General features: G+C 41.6%; 1 long non-coding RNA gene across 2 annotated transcripts in view; it reads right to left on the bottom strand.

Moving 5' to 3' along the window:
• The window catches only part of LOC111869710, a 185,263-nt gene that overhangs the window by 50,726 nt on the left and 113,397 nt on the right, over positions 1–21,140 (bottom strand). Inside the window, exon 4 of one of the 2 annotated variants that reach the window (XR_002843707.2) lies at positions 15,094–15,196. The exons of the other annotated variant lie outside the window; for it this stretch is intronic. This is a non-coding gene — a long non-coding RNA (uncharacterized LOC111869710). The remainder of the gene's footprint in view (positions 1–15,093; positions 15,197–21,140) is intronic. 2 annotated transcript variants of the gene reach the window in all.

Below are 21,140 nucleotides of genomic sequence, written 5' to 3'. Positions count from 1 at the left end.
TGAACAAAGCCCGAGGTGAAACTCCATACCACGGATTCGAGGCTGCGTAAATCATTACTGAACTGGAAAATGACTCTACAATGGAAGTTCGGTGCAGACATTAGCATAGCTTGTCGGAACTCTCATTTCGTGCTTTTACGGTCTATGTAACATTTTGCTTGGTAATTAAACATGGTGAAGGAGGCTCAGAACAATTAATTGCCGTATATATACAGTAGAAAGGGTGGGAGAGTTGAAATGATTTTAGTTGAAGTAAAGTTAAATACTCCGATTACGCCAATATACTGTCACGTGTATTAGTGATTATAGACGGGGTTTGGATTGGTGAACAGATTTACAAACCACTCACAGGTCGTAACTATAAATAACTATAACAGTATTGTTGATTTCCATACGACAAATCACTCCACACTAAATCTTCCCAGTCTACGTACTCGTATATTTCCACTAGTCATTACCTAGTAACAGCTCCCCGCAAGGGCAACTCTTCTACAGTGCCTTCACGAGACGTTCTCTGGTAACGAATCTTAGCAATGGAGATGCTTCCGCTTCTGTTACCCGCTGGTTAACATTTCACAGCTGAACCCTCTTCTGCCTTGTAGCGGCGATTCTGTTCAAGATAACTCCTCTGCACGGACCACGCAAAGACAGAATTGTATGTGTCGCGTCATTGAATGAGAGAGAGAGAGAGAACATGATGTGAAGGAAGAGAAGGCGAGGATAAATAAGATAGAAGCACAGGGAGATAAGAGAAGAAGAGGAAAAGTAGTAGTAGCAGTAGTAGTAGTAGTAGTAGTAGTAGTAGTAGTAGTAGTAGTAGAAAAGTAGAAGATTAAAAATGAGATAAATTAGGAGGTAGGAGGAACGAAGAAAAAAAGAAAGATGGGGAGAGATAAGGAGATGAAGTAGGGAGAAGCATATTAAAGAAAAACATTAAACAAAAAGAAACTCCGTGATTTCAGTCCGCAAGCGAACTATACTGACCGAGCGACCGCCGCTTGTCGACGAAGTTTAGTCCTAACTTTTGCGGATAGAGGGTGTCGCGTGGTCAGCGCAACGAATCGAAATTAAAAATTATTTGGGTATGAAAGGTTTAACCAGCCCCATGGGGAAGTGTCCTCTTTCAGAAGCTAATAGTTGCTCAGCTAGTCAAGAAATTCCACGCATATCATGGACCAAGAAGTTTCATTACCGTGTTCCCTGATCCAGCAGCAAATCAATCTCACCCTATTTCCTTAAAATCTATTATTCTCTCATCTACATTTAGGTCATACAAAGTGGTGTCTTCCCTTCAGGCAGTGTGATTACAATTTTGTACGCCATTATAATTTCTTCCATGCGTGATATATGCCCCCTCCATTTCAACCTTAAGGATATTAGAATATTTTACTGAATGCAATTTTCCCGAGTCTGTAGTTGAAATCAGCTTCATCCCTATGTTGCTGCGTGACCCTGCATACATGAGTAAAGCTAGGAGCCACAAATTACAACTAAACCTCTCTTCTCTTCTGATGGAAGACGCAACTTATAAATTATTAACTTCCTTGATTTCCCTACGTGCTCTGTGCAAATAAGTTAGGGACCTGAGAGAGAGGGCAAGTGATCCCCGGCCAAGCGACAGGGGGGATGGTTACTGGACTCTAAGAGCTGGGCTGCTACCATATTACGGAGGGGCCTCTCAGACTGCAGGAGGTAAGAATACGGAACACGCAAAACACAGCAAGGATTGAACAAAATCTAGAAATGTAAATTAAAAGCGTGGAGTCAATGTGAAGATGAAGATTTTTTTCTCATGGGGCGAGACTAAGTCCCTTGTACTGCGGTCACTGTTTGGCCTACTGTACCAGCCCCAGATGACGATGGTGATTATGGACAAATCGGTGGAATGCAACATTGGCAAGGGAAACTGAAACACTCGGAGAAAACCTGCCCCAGTGCCACTTTGTCCCCATAAATCCCACATGACCTAACCCGGGCTCGAACTCGGGCCGCCGCGGTGGGAAGGTAACTAATAATTAAATACTAAGGAAGCTAATGCTGCCGTAAAACATTAAAAGATGGTATTAGTGTTCCTACTGTCCACATGAGAATTCTAGTGTGTGGTTGGTTCATGCTTCGCATGGCCACGGGGCTGTTCATTACATGTGTTCTGTACTTTTCCCTTTATTAACTGTCCCAATTTCGCACATCATTGACTCCACGACACTGATTTATGATGCAGAACACCGCCTGATGGAGATTTGTGTGGTTAACATCTAAATCTGAAATAACTGTATAATCATGTTTCTCTCTGTTCGAAGAAGCGGAACTTCCAAGGAAGTAATTGATATTGAAACGGATGATCTAACACAGCTTCTCATCCCCCTTCCCCCTTCCCTGTCGCGTCTGCGCACTTGTGATGCAGACACTACACCGATCATTTCGGTCCTTGTTCAAATCAATGAATCCAGAAGTGAAGGCTTGAGAGAAAGATGGTTATGTAGTCACGTATTCCTGGTTAACGTGACTAATAATAATGGGTTCTGGATTAGATGACAGATTTATAGGACACTCACAACTAGTAGCTACAAATAATTATAAGACTCTAAACTGTAACACACAAAATAAAGTCTTCAACAAAAGATTAATCAACTGAACTCAACCAAATAAAAAATCTTCAACGTCTGCTTGGCACTCGTTGCTTGGAAACGAACCTTATCTGGTTAACACTTCGCAGCTAAATACTCAAGTAGTGAACTGCCTTCTGAATTCTCTTACGAATGAATCTTAGAATGAATCCAATTCACGAATCAACTCACTTTTATAGCGGCCACGCAGTCAGAACAGAAGTGAACAAGTCAAATGGTTAATTCCCTCTGTTGTCCTCTTGGTTGTCACGGGATTGTGTTTAGAAACTTGATACCTGGAAACGACTCATTCGCTGCTATTTGTTGTAATGGAAACTAGTCTTTGTTAATATTCGTTGCCGTGGAAACATGATTACCAAGCCGCTGCTCAGCAATGGACGTCTGCTCCGGCTCCACCGTTCCGGCTTTCAGCCGTCATGTCACAGTGTGAGACGCATCTCATCACTGGTGAATGTGTAACCTTAGGTCTCGTGTACGCCTCAACCAAAGTATTACAAGTCCCACTATAGGCACAAATGGCTCTTCATATTCTGTTCTATTCTGTACCATGTGATTGTCGACTGCTTCATCAAATGCAGCCCCAACTGTTGAAAATTTAAATCAGTTATAACTCAGTGTTACGAGACATGCGAGATTGTTCCTTCTTTGGCAAAGGATCACACGGTAACGTAGTTGACTGAGGCACGGTGTTACAGTGCGGCTTCGATTCCCAATATTGAATTTTTCATTTGATCTAATTATTCCAGCCGCACTATTGCCCAGGGGTCGACTCAGCCTCTAACAGAAATGAGTACTAGCTGACATCCTCACTGCCATCTGTGAGTCGATTGCTTGAAGAAGTGGAAGCCTCGACATCTCACAACCCTATGGGCCTCCACGGCCTGTTACAGGGATAGCTTTAACTTATCAGGAATTCAAATGGTTGCAGTACGGACTAACTGCATTAAGTCAAAGTGAAGAGTGTGGTGAAGTGCGAATGTAATGTAATTACTAAATGCAATCTCCGAAACCACGGTTAACAAGGAAGAAATGAAATTGATTTCAAAGGAAAAATTATCATAGGAGTAGAAAGAATAACTAAATTACGAGGCTGCATGAATTAAATTCTCCGAAAGGGAATGGAAGAAAGAAATGAAATCCAGATTTTATCGAAATAAGAAGTTATTTATTGTAAGATAAACCCAGATTGGAAGTTAACAATACTGATTTCAAAAGAAAAAACAAAACACAAGGTTAAAAAACGATCGCCATTTTTTGCAGAATTCTCTCCGAGTAACAGAAGGACATAATATTAATCGACAAGGTTATCACGAAATAAAAATCAATTTTTAAAATTAATTCTGATATGATAATTCCGAAACTGAGCACACAAAAAAAATTATATTACGTCACAGTGTTGTGCGTTGAATTTTCAGACAAAACAGATCAATTACGCATTTTGCTTTTTTCTTAGTTTTGTTACAATTTTGACAACCATAACGTGAGAAAGTTATATTTTATTAAAAAATAACATTTCATTTTCTTTTAAAGAACGTCATTATTTCAAATCGCTTAATGAGTGATGTGTACGTTCATGTTTCTTACACAGCGGAGGGATACAGGAAAAGCAGACGCACGCAGCCGCCGACCTGGCGCTTCTTTAAATCCCAGTCCCCATTCGCACAGAGAGGAAAAGCGATGTGCTGGTTAAAACTTACTGATTTTCGTACTGATGATTCATGTACTCGATTTAGCCGATATCTAACTGCAAACAAGTAAACAAAACTCCGTGGTCTGTTGTCCGCAAGCGAACTATACCGATGGAGCGACCAACGCTTGTCGGCGAAGTTACTGTAACATTTAGCGGATAGAGGGTGTCGCGTGGTCAGCGTAACGGATCCCCAAGGCCTTTAATCTCAGTTTTCTAGACCGAAGATATCTAACTGCAACCGGCAGAAAATCTGTTGTAATATTCATTGATCGAGCAAATGCACTCGTATAATCAAACAGAAAACTGGAAATATGTTATAATTCGATATCATAGTCTAGCTGTGCCACAGAAAACATAACTTGTAATGTTACAGTTTATTTCACAGGGACAAGCCTGCTTAATCACTTTCTCCTTAAGTAAAAATGTCATGTTCTTTTAATGTAACATTGTCAGGAGGAACATTACGGCTCGCTGCATTCAACGAAATTGTTAAGAGGTCACTGTTGTAATTGTATTTCGTAATGCATATGCTGTATATGGGGCACACCATAACGTACTTGGTTTAGGCACCATGCTACAGCCGGAAGGTCGCAGATTCAATTTCCGATTAGGTCACTGATTTTTTCAATTGACCTAATCCCTCCAGCCGCACTAAGGTCCTGGGGTGGCCTCAGCCTTTAACAGAAATGAGTACCAGAAATCTTCCTGGGGTGGGGTGGGGGGTAAAGAGCGACCGACGCGTAAGGCTGACAATCTCACCGCCATCTGTGAGTCGACTGTCTAGAAGATGTGGGAGCCTCGACGTCTCACAACAGTATGGACATCTACGGCCGGTTACAGGGATAGCTTTATACTCGTGTGTGTGTGTGTGTGTGTGTGTATATATATATATATATATGTGCCCTTATCAGGATTAAAGGAGTGCACTTTATCTTATGCCTCTCTCATATTCTGGTTTGTAGCGGGTAAATATGCCTGAATTCCTCTCGGATCCAATTAATCTGCATCTTCAGGAAACTTTTTTATAGAACCTATATTCTGAGTTATTGTTGTTTTTAAGATGTGTTGGGGCTACAGTGAAATATCTGGTCAGACGTATTTAACGAAACATTAAAATTCAAGAACTATGTTTAATTTTTATACGTGAATTATTCGTCACTTTAGAGCTGAAGTCGTTTTATCAAAATTTAGCCCTTTACTCTTACATTTACTTTATTTCCCAAAGGAACGGATGAGCGCGGGGTAGCAGCTGCATTTATATGTCAGGGACTGCTTTTAAACGTCTAGTGCAAAGTAACACAAGCGGATCCGTGGGCCCTGAAATGGTGTACACACGTTGCACGTACGAGAACTGTTTCTGTAACGTAATTATCCTTACGGGACGGAGGGATGGAAACATTTTAACATTTCGCAATTTTTCTGTTCGTTCTACTGTTTTCCTTTTCTTCTACTGTAGCCGCTTTTTATATTAATGATCACAATCAAATTATCTATATCAAGATTCAGGTCTTGTAGACATCGTAATGAGTCTTCGGGTAACATCAGTGGCGGCCATATTTTCAACAAGTCAGGCTTCTCAAAGTTAAATCTGTTGCATATTGTTACGTATGAGTTTCACTGCCGTGTTCATGAGACCCTACCAAGGGCTCGTATTCCGAGTTACATTAATTTAATTTACGTCCTCACACTTTGTTTCTTTAAGACAAATTTTAATATTTCTTTCTGCCATCTACAAACAGCTATTCTACCTAGCCTCTTTCCTTTAGGTTCTCCATTTTAAGCAATAGCAATAATCCTATTGTCTTAAAGCAGCGGTTTCCAAACTTTATCTAATGTCCCCCCTTCTTAACCATCAGTTTAGCGAAGATACCATCGGGTCCCCTTCTTAACTTCGTGCCTGCGTACAAACAAGAGGTTTTCCATTTTTCTATTTTTAGAATAAACAAAATTAAATTTTATAAATTTATGAGAATCTTTTCTTGATGGAAGGGCCAACATATTCTTCAAGAGGACGAAAGAGCCAAAGCATGGCTTAATCCATGAGGATAATGGAAACTAACTAACTTCATGGAGCTGAGCCCTTCTTCAGATGTTGCCAGTTGTGCAGCTACTCAGGAACTTCCCAAAATTTTATGCAACTCGAAAGTTTATTACCGTGTTCACAAGACCCCTCCACTGATCCCTAACGCGAGACAGATGAATCGAGTCCATACCACCTCATCTTATGTCTTCAAGATCCATTTTAATATTACCCTCCCAACTACGTCCTATTGGTCTCCTTCCTTCCAGCTTTCCAACCAACATTCTATATACATTCTTCTGAAGACGATAATGATATAAATTTTCTCAATGTTATGGCATTTGACAATTTTAATTTATTAAACTTCGCTGCAACATTTCCGAGAATATTCCGCCACCTAGTCAACTAGTCGTGCCCCTCCACCAGCAGAACACTTCGGAAACCAGTGCTCTGAGGCACCTGGAGGCAGCGCGACCTCCTGCTGGTAGATTTACTTCACTGGAAATTACAATTGAACATGGCACCCGAAGGAGGCAACGGGACATGGCACGGCCTACCGTGCGGAACTAACTCATCACTGTTTAGCGACACTGACTGATACGAATCCTTAAGGACTGGTGCTCAAGGATAGCTGTAACGAATGGAAGTCATTTCATATATTTGCTCTGGTTCTGTCCGCCTTTACACATACCAGAAATTTGTAAGTTATAACCTACCGCTAATGGTTTCAATCTGAAAAGTAATTTCTTCTCAGCCACACCGAGGTATTTCATTAAAGGAAGTCCGTAGGGGAGAAATAAAACGTATTACCATCGCGTCATTGTGACTAGCTGTGACCAAAGCTGATTTCAACATTGTATGTACTCGTGTACACTCCATGGAAGAAGACAGCCACTCTCTGTAATTGCATTCCTTTTGTTCATTTATAATTAAATTGTAATTATAAAATAATATTATAACAACTAATGAATTGAATAACTAAACAAATACATAAACTAGGAATTCGTTTCAAATTTATTTGTAAAGGGATAGCGATATTGGCAATGTGCTTAACAGTTACTTCAAATTCACTTCATTAAACCTGTATATGGAACAGTGTCACCAATTAAAATTTCTGTATGACATCAATTGTAGTCAGTATTTCACAGCACAGGAAACAAGTAAAATCGCCAAACAAAAGCAATCCAGCTACAGGGTCAGAGTTACTTTACGACTGGCCGTTTGCCGCCAGTCAGTTCGACTTGGCGTCAAGCCCCTTGAGACTCACGACCAGAGATTTTTTCATCTGAGGCCTTTTGGTAGTAGTCCTTTCGTAACATCCTTTCTGACGAGATGGGGTCATGCAACTGCAAATACTGCAACTTGTACATAAATTATTTGTAACATTTCGGCAAGAACCACATAGAACACGCCGTTCCCATTGTTATAATCCAATAATACCTACACCGTTGCATAGAAAAGGGTCTCTGTTTATTCGTCTATTGCATAACAACGGCTGTTGTTTATAGAGTCGCCGCTTAGCAACGGTTCTATAAATGTACAGTATAAACAATATGAACGAAGAGATTGAAGGAGAACATCTTCCCTATAGGAGAGATGTGGCTCCCATGCGGTGACTGTAGAATTTTGCTTTCTGGTGTGTGATGAGGTGTATGTTTGTGGATGATTACTGATGTTTCGGGGAAACTTTCTGCCTCCATCTTCAGATTAAAATCTTTTCCCTTATATCCAGAAGTTGGCGCCTCAAAAAGTCAGTAAACATCCACCAGATTGTACAGCGTCACGTCCCAGATTGCAGTATTCTTCGCAACATGCTTTCGTTTACTGCACATGATGTATAATTACAGGCATTATTGAAGATTTAAAGTATGCAATTAGATATGTAGGACTACAACATTCAGTGACTGTGTGACTGCATATTCGGAGATATATTTATTAAATTATTTAAACAGAAAAAAGTCTCCATTTTGAATGACTGATGGAGTATACTCAGATCTCAACCAACCGGAGCTCACTGGACAAACAAACAGGACAGGGATTAGGACTAATCTTCAGCTGGATAGTGACAGTTAATCAATATGTCTGGCGCAACAGGACAACTACTGTCCTGGCAGAACAGCCTCGGCGTGTATCCAATCACCGCAATTTTTCTGACGTAACAATTTAAGAGTGTGGAAGACCCCGATAAATGTAGAGTTGAAAATGAGATTAAAATGAACAAGTCTGCAGGTGCTAGATACTCTGGATGTAATGACTGAACCTAGGGCAGTGTCTTCATATTGCGAAGTTAAGAAAACGTCAACTTTGAAACCTAATATGAACTATGATATAACACGTCTTTAAAAATTAAGTAACATTTCAGACTTTTCTTTTAAACAGGCTGTCGAGGACCATAGGGTTGAGAGACGTCGAGGCTCTAACATCTTCTAGACAATCGGGCTCACAGATGGCGGTGAGGTTGTCAGCCTTACGCGCCGGCCGCCCTCTACCCCCAAGAATAGTCCTGTATTCATTTCTGTTAGAGGTTGAGTCGACGCCAGGGCCATAGTGTAGCTGTAAGGATAAAGTCAAATGAAAAATCTAATTACATCGTCGGAAATCGAACCCGCGACCTTCCGTCTTGTAGCATAGTGCCTAACCCAACTATACCACCGCGTACCCCCTAATTGAAGGTACTATATCGGAATTTTCCTGGAGAGACCGAATGAACCACGAAAAACATCAAGACACTCAGTGTTCCGGTCTAGATTCTAACCGGGAACCTCACAGATACGAATCAGAAGCGATGCCCGCTTGAGCCAGATTCCTCGGTCTGCATGCGTAAAGTTGATATATAGTCTACGTGGTTATATCCCTCTAATTAGGCTTCTCCATCCAATTCTGACAACTTCTATTAATGCAGAAAGCAACCCGTGCGTACAACTAAGCCGTGATGGAGGTAGAAACAATTACCCACATGCCATGTTTATTAACTCAGGAAAGGGTCGACGTCCAACATAATTAAAGCAGTAGGAAGCCACCGCTGCCACAGACACACCGAGTCAACGAATCCGGGAATGACGTACGTACGAAGAGTTCTCTCTTCTGGGATATAGAGAAGCTTGCAGAGCCTGCCCGCTACCGGCTTCAAACTGCGTTTCTTTTACGTCTTTTTCTTTCACTTTGCAGATGTAGGCGACATGTTACCCCTAAACGCCAACCAGTTTCAAAAAAAAAATCATAGGGTTTTATCCCAGAAGACAGATGTTTTCGTAACCACCGGTGTGAGAACCTCAAACCCTATAAAACTACGAATGGACCTGTGAGCAGAAGCCGTAGGCTGCAATCGCAGGAAAATCGTAAGGACATTTCTTTCATGTTAAAAAAAGAAAAAGGTAAAGCTATCCCTGCAACAGGCCGTGGAGGCCCGTAGGGTTGTGAGAAGTCGAGGCTCCCACATTTTCTCTAGACAATCGGATCACAGATGGCGGTGAGGTCAGCCTTACACGCCGGCCGCGCTTTACCCCCGGGAAGATTCCCGGTACTCATTTCTGCTAGAGGCTGAGTGGACCCCAGGTTCATAGTTCAATTAAAAAAAATCCACCTCATTGGTACTCGAACCCGCGACCTTCTGGCTTGTAGCTTAGTGCCTCAACCAACTACGCTACCGTGTGCCCCGCAGAAATGGCATTTCTTACAGCTATAATGGAATACAACTAAAGGATTAAATTAAGAACACAGTTATCGGAAATGAAGTTAATATATTAAATTTATATATCAGAATTCAGAATAATATAATTAATTAGGTTATCATGGTGAAAGAATGGAACCCGAATGCATTCCAGAACAGCTGATGGACCATACACCATTTAATATTTAATGAAATATACTTAATATGGTCTTAGTCCAAATATTTTGGAACAAAAGTAACGCATCAAAACTTATTCAGGAGGAAATTAAAAGGAGACTGAATTCGAGTAATTCTTGCTACCATTCAGACCAGAACCTTTTGTCTTCTCGTCTGATGTCTAAAAACGTAAAAATTACAATATCCAAAACGATAATTTTGCATATGGTTGTGACTGTGTGCGAAACTTTGTCTCGGACATTGAGAGAGGATCATAGGCCGGGGGTGTTTGAGAACAGGGTGTTGAGGAGAATATTTGGAACGAAGAGAGATGAAGTGACAGGAGGTTGGGGAAAACTGCATAATGAGGAGCTTCATAACTTAACTTTTCTTTGAATATAATTAGAACGATCAAGTCATGGAGGATGAGATGGGCTGGGTATGTAGCATGAAACGGGGAGAAGCAAAATGCATATAGAACACTGGTGAGAAATCCAGAAGGAAGGAGACTAGTACGAAAACCAAGACGTACGTGGGTGGATCTTAGAAAATTGGATGGGGTGGTATGGACTGTATTCGAGGGATGTTTGCGAACATAAAAATGAAGCTTCGCTTTTCAATAAATGGATGAAAAAATTTTCAGGAAAAATCTATATCATAGGACTGGTAACAAATCTAGGAATGTATGAGTTCTAAGACTCCCACGAAATCTGTCCTCTTGAGGTCTGGTGAAGAAGCAACCGCCTCGAGGCTTCCTGGCAGAAGAAACGAGACATATGGGATTCCTTAGACGCTGCTGTGTAGTAACATTAAGAGACGAACTGCAAAGTGTAGACATTGGAGGCACGTTTAAAACTAGAAACTGAGCAGATAAGCAAACATTAGCATATAAATTGGAGATGATAGGTTGAAAGTATAGAAATAATACGTGAAGTGGCGTTACCTAGGCTCCGAAAGAAAACAACAGACATAACAAGGCCTTCAAATAGACGGAAAGACCAATTTCACACCTGAATTTCGTAGTAGACTCGAAACCAGGTCAACCTAATCTCTGCGGGGAAGAGATGTGAAATGTTTGCCTAATGAAGGCTGTTCAGGTAATCCATTGGATTAAGCCAGAGATGGATCCAAAGCCGGTATGGATGTCAGTGAACAAATAATTTCCCAGTTTTCATTCTGGAAATCAAACCTCGGGTTTTGTAGGACCCAATCACTTTACTGACTAAGCTTCAATGGTTGTGTCGTAACATGCGACTAGCGTTTTCTGTTCGTCCGACAAAAAATAAAACATAGTTAAATAAAAAGTTAGTTTATTCTCTTTGTTTCATGAGGCACAACGCCAGGATGAAGTATGGGAGAACAGAGTTATAACTGCGCACATTCTTAACCTAGACATTACACACAGGTGAGCGATCAGCTTCAGGCTCCTGCCATATTACCCCCGCGGAATGCGCCTTTGTTACTCATTACATAAGGGGCTGTGTTCGGTCCAGAGCCAGTCTGGAAGCTTGGAAAAGATAAATATCCCTTCTCCCTGCACGGAATCGAACCTGGTTCCTCGGTCATCCAGCACGTATCCTAAAAGATATTCGGGATAGCTGAAAATCGATACAGAAGCTACTGGGATTAGAAATCTGTTGCCGTGGTAACGTTCCATTTCCATGGTGCTTACCCTGAGTGACACCTGTAAGTGTCAGCTGATAACCTCTTATCGCGTGAGGCATGACACTGTAAGCCAACTCTCGTACACTCATACGCTGCCTCTGTAATGTGTAGGACTTCCAATCGTGCGCATGAAACAAGGGCACATGCGGCTAAATGTCATTGGACCCGACACTGAAGGCAGAAAATGCTTGCTGTTTAATATCGAGAAATGCAATTTTCGTAGCCAGTAGGATCCAGCGGCCAAACCGTTTCTTAAATTCTGCCTTAAAAGTTTCGACAGAAGTTGCACGAAAGTGTTATTCTTTTTCCTCTTCAAAGGATATGACCTCAGGCGTCTTCCATCTTCAGTATCGTTGTCTTCACTGTCTCGTGTCTTCCTGTAATCTCTGAGTTCTTCCGAGTTAGGAGTACATTTGCATCCACTCTTAAAATGTGTTCATAGCAGTTATTCTTATGCTTTACCATTTCATCGTTTTGACGTTTTTATATTTAACTGGTAACATATACAAATGTTTCTCTTACAGTATAGGAGGCTAAATCCAGCCAGTGATCTTAGGAACGTCATCTCAGCTGACATGATCTTTCTTTATCCGATAAATTATCCGCTTTCACAGCTGTTCACTGTAAACTGTTTGAGATCATTACATCTCACTTCACAATTTACATTTAAGTTTGTTGAAGATCATATAGAGAAATTTATCACAATTTGTGTGAGCAGAATTCTTATGGATAACAAATACTGCTGCAGACACTGTTATCCAGTGTCATTCAATCTGTGATCCGTGAATCACACTATTCTGCAACTTAATTTGCAATGGCAGGTATACCATGTTTTATCAAACTTGAAAAAATAAATAAGAAAGCCATCATTACGGAACTTGCTCTATCCTTTTGCTATTTCCTCTTTCTAAGTATCAAGTATTCCTCAAGACTCCATTTTCTCAAACATCGTGAACCTGTGTGCTTCCGTGAGGGTGTCGGATCAAGTTCCTTTACAATAAATCTATTTGCTGGTTTTCAAGAAGAGGCCACAAATCGATTATTTGGAATCACTTATCTACCTACCAACTACCTGTCTATCTGCCCGTCCGTCCGTCCGTCCGTCCACCAACCCATCCATCCATCTGTGTACCTACCTATCTACCCACCTACCTACCTACGGCTCTACAACCCTTGTGGACCTTGAGAGTTGTTTCAGTTTCTGAATCCTATACACAGTCGGTAGGACTCCTTGGACGGAGGATCAGCCCTTCGTAAAGCTGCTACCTACACACAAACACATAATAAACGCACGCAGACATCCATGCCTCGAGTAGGATTCGAACACATGATCCCAGTGTTCGAGCGGGCAAACACGGTTCATGCTCTAGACCGCGCGGCCACTCTGACCGGCCAGGAATCAGTTAGCTGTGTACTATTAATCGATAAGACGTAACACAGTTTTTCGTAACTGATACAAATCAATGTAACTAGAGCTAGCCATGCAGAGAGCATCAGAAGGGTGCAGTCAGGCCTTCACTAAAAGCCGATATGTTTGTTATTTGCAGGCCCGCAGTTGATACACAGTCAAAACATTTTTTTCAGTATGATGGTGGTCTCTACATACTGAGGCCTAACGGTTAGAGAGTATCTGAATAAAATATCTAAACAGAAGGATTGGGCGGGAAGGACCAACCCCTTCGTCCACTCGCTCCACCGATATAACCACACAGGATTTTTCCTTTTTGGGGTTATATGAAGGACCAGGTATTCCATCCGAATGTTTGAATGGTTGAATTCCGTGCAAGACTCGAAAATGCAGTTGCTTCCGTGACACCCAAGATGTTGGAAAACATATGGCGTGAAATCGAGTGCCGTTTGGACAGTCTGCGAGTTACAAATGGTGCTCACATTGAGATGTATTGAACTTGATGATTTGTTATTGCAAATAAAGCAGACCAATTCCCTTTATCTCGTACACTCTAAGTTTTGTGTATACTTGAACTGGTGAACGAATTGTGGTCAGCCCATAATTCTGTTTCCCAATTGGGAAGCACAAGCAGAGTCAGACAGACAGCGCCACCAACAATGCCAAAGAAAGGTCGGATAGATTTGTGGAAGGTTGTCACAGATAAATACGAACCAGACACGAAGAAACACACGCTGAATAATGAATAAAAACAACGGCGGGATTGAACACAGGATCAACTGGCCGGGTTTCTCCGGCGTGCTGAACAGATTTGCGCAAGAGAAGGAAAAAGAAGAGACAAAAGAAATAAATTGCTTTACCCTGGGGAGACCGTAAAACATGGACAACGAGTCAACAATGTCACGTTCCAAGGGGTCAAATTTAACCTGTTAAGTTGTGCTCATGACGTATCAGTGGAGAGCAAACATTTGTTTTCGAAGTAATTTATGGCGCTCATATTTCTTTAAATGCTTTCACATTCACAAAGATCATATAAATTAAAAATATTAATGGAATTAAACTGATTCTATACTCTTTCCACCAACATAAATATGTCTATCTGCATCTTTCTGAGACTCAAACCCTAAGTTCAGTGTAAGATTTTATATTCACAACTTGTCATAATTCTAAATTTCAAATATGCGATCATATTATGACTCCTCATTTATCACCATTAGATAAAAAATGAAATATAAATTTGGGTCTCATTAAAAAATGATATTAACAGGCCAATCAACTGCAAATGTTATACAAATTATTCAGTATATAAACTTTAATATTTCTGCATTTTAGTATGAGTGTGTTACTTCCATCTCAGAAATTCTCATGACTTTAGTGATATTTCCTTAATGATAATGAATTACAATTTAACCACTGGATTATACACCATATCATAATGCTCTCTCCGTGTTTAATTGAAATACAATAACACGAATAAAATTTATTAAAGGAAAATATTACCACGTAACTTGGTAACGTGACAAGTAATTAATGGGTTCCGGATTAGATGAATCGATTTATTGATATTCACCAGGTGTAATTACTATTAGTTGTAACACAATCCTACTGTAACTATAACACTTCGTAACTACGAACAATGTTAACACCACATACACTGAAGATTTCACTTCTGACTTACGACCATTTTAAGGCATTCAAGAACATTAATCAGAATCGTTTAGTTACGGAGACCAGCAGTGAAAATATATATTTGATGTTTTCTATTTGAACGGGCCTACAAAACCCTCAGAATTTGCCGCGAACATCGTAGAGTACAGGTCAAAATTTTCTCACCCCTGTAACAGAGAAAGTACTTACGTAGAGAGCGCCGTCTGGTCAAGAAGCAAAGCAGTCGACAGTGAAACATTTCACCAGAGCGGGAAACTGCTGGATACGAGCCGGGAATATTTCATCAGAAGAGCTGTTGAAGAGAAAATCGTGAAAGTTAGATCATTAAAAAGTATAATCTGTAATAAATAATAAGTACATTTACTGGTTGTGTATTATGCGCAGTAGAACTGGATGGGAGATTCATTATGAATAGTCACGTGGGATATCTGTGGTCCTTGAATTTGAATTATGTAACCAGATGACCGGACCCTTCCCACGGTACCTACATATTCAATCCGTGAAAAATGCCTCTGACTTCAGTGTCTCAAAGTAGACTCATTTCTTTCACCGGGACCTGAGTCTGTTGTTTAAAAATTCAAAACTAGAAAAAACTCTCTTTTGATCTACTGTACACTTCTGGAATTCCATTATAAATGCTACTACAAGAAATATATAAATGAAAAATATTATATTATAAAGTGTTCTGACAACTGTGTACAGTATAGCGACGGGCTATGGGCTGGACGACCCGGATTCCATTCCCGTCATTGAAAGTTTATTACCTTCTCCACAGCGTCCAGACCGGCTCTGAGACCATTCAGCCTATCGAATGGGTATCGGGGGCTTTCCCCCGGGGGTAAAGAGACTCACAATCAATCCTGAGTCGAACGTTCTTCCTTGACTGTCGAGGACTCGCTTCATTTCCGTTCTGATTTGATTCTGTCCCGTCTCGAGGTGGACCCATAAAAAACACAGCTCCGTTGCCTAGAAACGGAAGGTAACCGATTCTTTCCTGCGTATTCGTTGGTTAAATCTATTAATTTTGTTTACTGTGAAACAATATAAACTATTTGCCTTTTCAGTTATGTAATTATAAATATTGCTGGTGCTTTAATGAAGCACCAATCCATGAAGACATGTGAAATATACTCCATGGATTCTTAACCTCGGCACTAGATGCAGAATGTCGTTGCCCAGCAACGGGTCTACATATCACAATATTATTTAAGAGGACGGAACAGGTGAAACATGGCATATTCCATTAAGAAAATGTGATGTTGATGATGGAAAATTTATTCAAGGTAAAAAAGGAGGTTCATTTCCTGGGTTTACGGGAGTAATAATTAATGAGGATCCTTGCTTTTGATAATACGACAGAAGGAATTGGCAACAGACTAGCAGAGGAATAGATCAGGCCACATTGCCTGTGGAGCTAGCACACAGCGGAGGTTGGCTGAAGGTTGAGACGGCTAACTGGATGGAACCTCGTAACCCTGCAGAGGAAACTGAAAGAATCGTGCGGTGGAGAATAGGAAAAGACAGACAGGCTGATGTAGAATAATGAAGCCGTACTTTTAAAATGAAACCAAGCTTCGAGTGTGGGACGTAGGAACAACGCACATTTCAGTGAATAAAGAAACCTACAGTCAGATATGGAGTTGCGACGTTAGGCCCAATGCTGTTAAGTATGTGGCAAGGCAGGAGCAGCAGAGCGCGGCAGAAGTAAGCAATGGATTTCCATCTCTTACTGTATAATTCTTCTTCTTATTATTATTATTATTATCTTTGTATACATAACAACGCTTTCAGCACCTCAAATTATACAGGTAAATTTGTTCCTAATTAAGCACTACGCCATGAGGGAGTGGATGTACAGACCCACGTTTTCTTGACCTAGGCAATAATTGGTGAGTGATCAGCTTCACGCCTCGGCCGTTTTATCCCCGGGGAAAATCACCCGGTACCCATTGGACAGGAGGTTGGGTGGGCCCCAGAGCCGGACTGGACGACATGAAGAAATGAAAAATTTGCTCCCACCGGGACTCGAACTCCGACCCCTTGGTCGTCCAGTACGTAGTCAGTCGCTACACCGACTGTGCTATCCCGGGTGTCATATTATACAGGTACCGTTAATTACGTGATTTGAATGAACTGAAAAGGACATGTAAGGAAGGGCCAGTGACGTTATCTTAGGCATTGTCCCGGGGTCTGCCTAGGGAAATAGAAAAACTAGGAGAAAACTGAGTGAAGACTGTCTGTGTCCTGGCCAATATTAGAATCGATCACCTTTCGAAAACAGGTCAGCCTGTTAGGTAGTCCAATCTCACCTCCCTCCTGTAACATTTATAGTCTATCCCAGAGGAGCAAATATTTTCTTCAGAGGAAAACATCACTGCTGGACAGTTTTACAAAGTTTTAGGGAGCAAATGTGGGGAGTGGGGGTGGAGAGTCCAAGAAATGACTCCAAGTCATCCTCTTCCTTTCTAATCTATGATAAAGCCTAAAACCAGTTTCAAGATGAAATTAATCGTTCCGTCCATCCATTTGTTTGCTTGGCTTTATCTGGACTTCCTATGCGATTACAAAAATAAGTTTGTCTCTGGAAACGTTCGACTGATAGACAGATGGACCATTCGACATATGAATTAACTGCACGACTCATACGTCATTATCATCATCATTATCATCATCGACAAAACAGCCTTTTGTGAGCCAGAGCCTTCCTTAGAAGATTCTGCCAGATTGCATCTGATTTTCGCATCAACAACTTTTTACCGAGCAAGAAGAGGAATGCATATGGGATATTGGTGGGAAAGCCAGAAGGAATGAGTTCACAAGGTAAGCGAAGAAGTGTGTGAGTGGACAATATTAAAATGGATCTTACAGTGATAGAGTGGGATCGTATGGATTGGATTGGTCTAGCTCAGGATAGGGACCAGTGGAGGGTCTCTGTGAACACGGTAATAGACTTTCGGGTTCCATAAAATGCTGGGAAGTTCTCGAGGAGCTGCACAATTGGCGGCTTCTCAAGAAGGGCTCAGCTCCATGAGTGAGTGAATATCAACAGCACTGCGTCCAACCCCCGCAAACTGGACTAACTGTTGAATTGCGGCTAGCCTTCGCCGGCACATTGATCCCTACTTCCGAGTCCCGCGGGACTCATGACCAAATTTAGTCTCTCAGTTTCGGGACTCCCCCCCCCCTCAACCTGGAGGGCCAGGTCACTCTATTTATGTCCCTCATAACAGGGTGGCCCAGTTATACCGCCAGGCACCACGTTTCCTTTCCATCGCCTTCTACGACTCGCATGGCTATGGTGGAGTCATTCCATCTGCCTCCGGACGGGGAACATCTCATATATGCGTACATAAAGTAAGTTGACAGTTTATAAAACGAAATTATCTTCTTCGAGGAGTGTAAAGTGTTGCGAAGGTAAAGTTCGATATGAGACGGAGGTGAATGGCTGTTTCACGTTTCGGTCACTTTACACTTAGGGAAGAAATATTCCCTCAAAATCGGAGGCACAGGGTGTTGAGTATTAATTGTCAGAGAATAACGTACACGCCACTACAGTCCATGACACTCTTAGGGCGGCTGCACACCAACTACTTCAAGACATGAGGCAAAAGACGCAGTCTTGCTTCATTCGTGATTCGTTAGCATGAAGCTGACGTCAGGACTCAGACCGATGTGCGGCAGTTTTCATTATCTCATTCGTTTCAACTGTGCTCCTTTCTTTGCGTCATGTCGTGTTTTGACTGTTACATGTCTTGACGCATACCGGTGTGCGGCCTACTTTATGTGTGTAGAGCAGCAAAAGATCGCTTGTAGTATTCGTATAGTAGGTCTGTGTAGTTCGTATCTTAAATTGTCCAGCGATGTCGGACAATAATATTGTGGGTGTTGAGATGGGTATGACATGAATAGAAGGGCTGTGACTTATTTTACGGTGAAATTGCAGCAGCATTTGTCTGAACTGAAGAAACAGAAAACATGCCAGCAGCATGGAGGGTCTCCGGCCGAGGAGTGTCGAATATGAAAACAAGTGGTTGTTTCGGAATTTATTATTTTAAAGTGTCTATATTTATAAACGAACGTGATTATTGCCTTGCCACAGTAAGTAGATGAAATAAAACCAACAAAATCTGGTAAGAACCAATCGCATACTTTCATTTGATACTAGATTGACCGTATAGAAAACGACTCGTCCAATAATTCTTCTACTGGTGTGTATATTCGCTGAAACTGTAATGACTTTACAGAGCCGTTGTTTAGCAACGAAAGGGGAGTACACATATAGATTAACAGAGCGATGGGAAAGATTTATGAAATACGCCGTTGAGATGGACTCAGGTGCCATGATATACATGCCAAGTTTCGTACAGATCGTTACAAGGTAACGACTCGGTTAACTGTATCTCTCCTCTCAGTGCTAGGCAACGTCTCGGTAAACATGTTCCAGAGGCAAAGAATACACGCCATAAATAGAAGAATTGTTGGACGCGTAATTTTCTATGCGGTCCGTGTTTTAAAATGAAAACTTGGGAGTATTTCTGTGGTCCCCTATGGTTTAGGGGCACGCGGTGACGTAGCTGGTTAAAGCACTATACTACAAGCCGGAAGGTGAGGGTGAGTCGACCCTCGAGGCCATAATGCAGCTGGAAGTATTAGGTCAACTGAAAAATCCAATGGCCTCATTGGGAATCGAAGCCGTGAACTTCCGACTCGTAGCACAAACTACTTCTAAAGAGGCATTACTGTATTTGTCATTGAGCATGGGACTATAACTTGGATAGGCGAAGTTTCCTGGGTGTACCCCGCCCAGTCTATGAAAAGGTAAAGTTGTTCCTGTGGCAGTTTAATTAAGCACTATGCCATAAACACATATTGGGGAGTGGAGGTACAGCTCCACCATTCTTGGTCTCGGTACTGAATGGAGGTGAGAGGTCAACTTCACGCCACACGCAGCATTATCGCCGGGGAAATTTTCCACCGGGGACCCAATGGATAGGAGGCTGTAGGGCCCCAGAGCCGGTCTGGACGCTGCGGAGAACAGAGAAATCTTGCCAAGCTGGAGGCGAGGGTATGTCTTTATGCAAATTTCAAAATCCTCTTATTTCATGTTTATGGGCAAAATCCGATAATTTGCATACTGCTATACTGACCCCCCTCAGGCTGGCAGTGCAGGTTAGAAGAGATAAAGCAGGGAGAATGGACCACGAGATCACTGGTCAGGAAAGCATTCTGCCACAAGTAACACTGCCATAGTAACAACCCTAGGCTGCAATTGAAACTTTTACTTTTAAATGCTGGCGTATTGGTTCATTTCACAACTCCTACTAAACCGAGTACTTTATACAGTGTCGAACTGGAGATACACCGTGAATGTTTCTTCTGTTATTTAACAGCGCTTCCTCACTTCTTGCACTAAATCACTTGAAAGACCTGGGCATATATCAGGGATAATATTTGCACAGGACTGAATGTGATTAGTATATACGGGGGTTTGTAGTGTTGATGAGATTTATTGGACTCTTCGATACACAACGCTTTAGAGTTCACTGTTACACACATACGAATACACACACAAACTAGTGTTCACAGTTATGTCTTCACTGTCGTTGCTTAGTAGTGGCTTCTAACGGCGGACGTTCTCCTTCATCCGGGTTCCCGAAATGTCCTCAGCCTCAGCTACCAGCTTCTAACAGGAACGGCTCACTAAGACTGAACTGCAGTTCTCTGACTTACTCACTAGCTCACCAATCAACTCTTCATTCCCTTGCACTGCACTAACTACCTCCCAGGCTGGCGGCCATCTCACGCCAACCTCCTACTCTTTTGATTGACTTTAACTCAGCCGATTAAAATGTAGACCTGTCCTGCCTATAAAACCTCGGCACGGACCGCGTAGAAAACACGTCTCCTAATTGTTACAGTTCAATTGTTGCTTATTAGATGTTGCCTAGCAGTGGGTGTTGTTTACTGAGTCATTACTTAGCAACGGGTCTACATGCTACAGTATGCAGAATGATTATGATGACTCAGGAAGGATGTGCAGGGAATTTGCAATGGATTATTGTTAAGTTACGATCTGATACCTTATCTGGCAGAGATGAGGAAAAGCACGAAATGGCTAAATAAGGCATCGGTCTGGTTGGCTGAGAATGGAAGATCTGATATCCCAGACATGCAAAATGAATCACTGCACCGTTAAGTTTGTCTCCCTCTGACGAAGATGATAACGAAAGCAACAT

The sequence above is a fragment of the Cryptotermes secundus genome, unplaced genomic scaffold (genome assembly GCF_002891405.2).
Source record: "Cryptotermes secundus unplaced genomic scaffold, Csec_1.0 scaffold2057, whole genome shotgun sequence".
In the NCBI taxonomy this organism is placed as follows: domain Eukaryota; kingdom Metazoa; phylum Arthropoda; class Insecta; order Blattodea; family Kalotermitidae; genus Cryptotermes; species Cryptotermes secundus.
The sequence above is the reverse complement of the archived record's forward strand: the minus strand, read 5'-3'. Positions and strand labels throughout refer to the sequence as shown.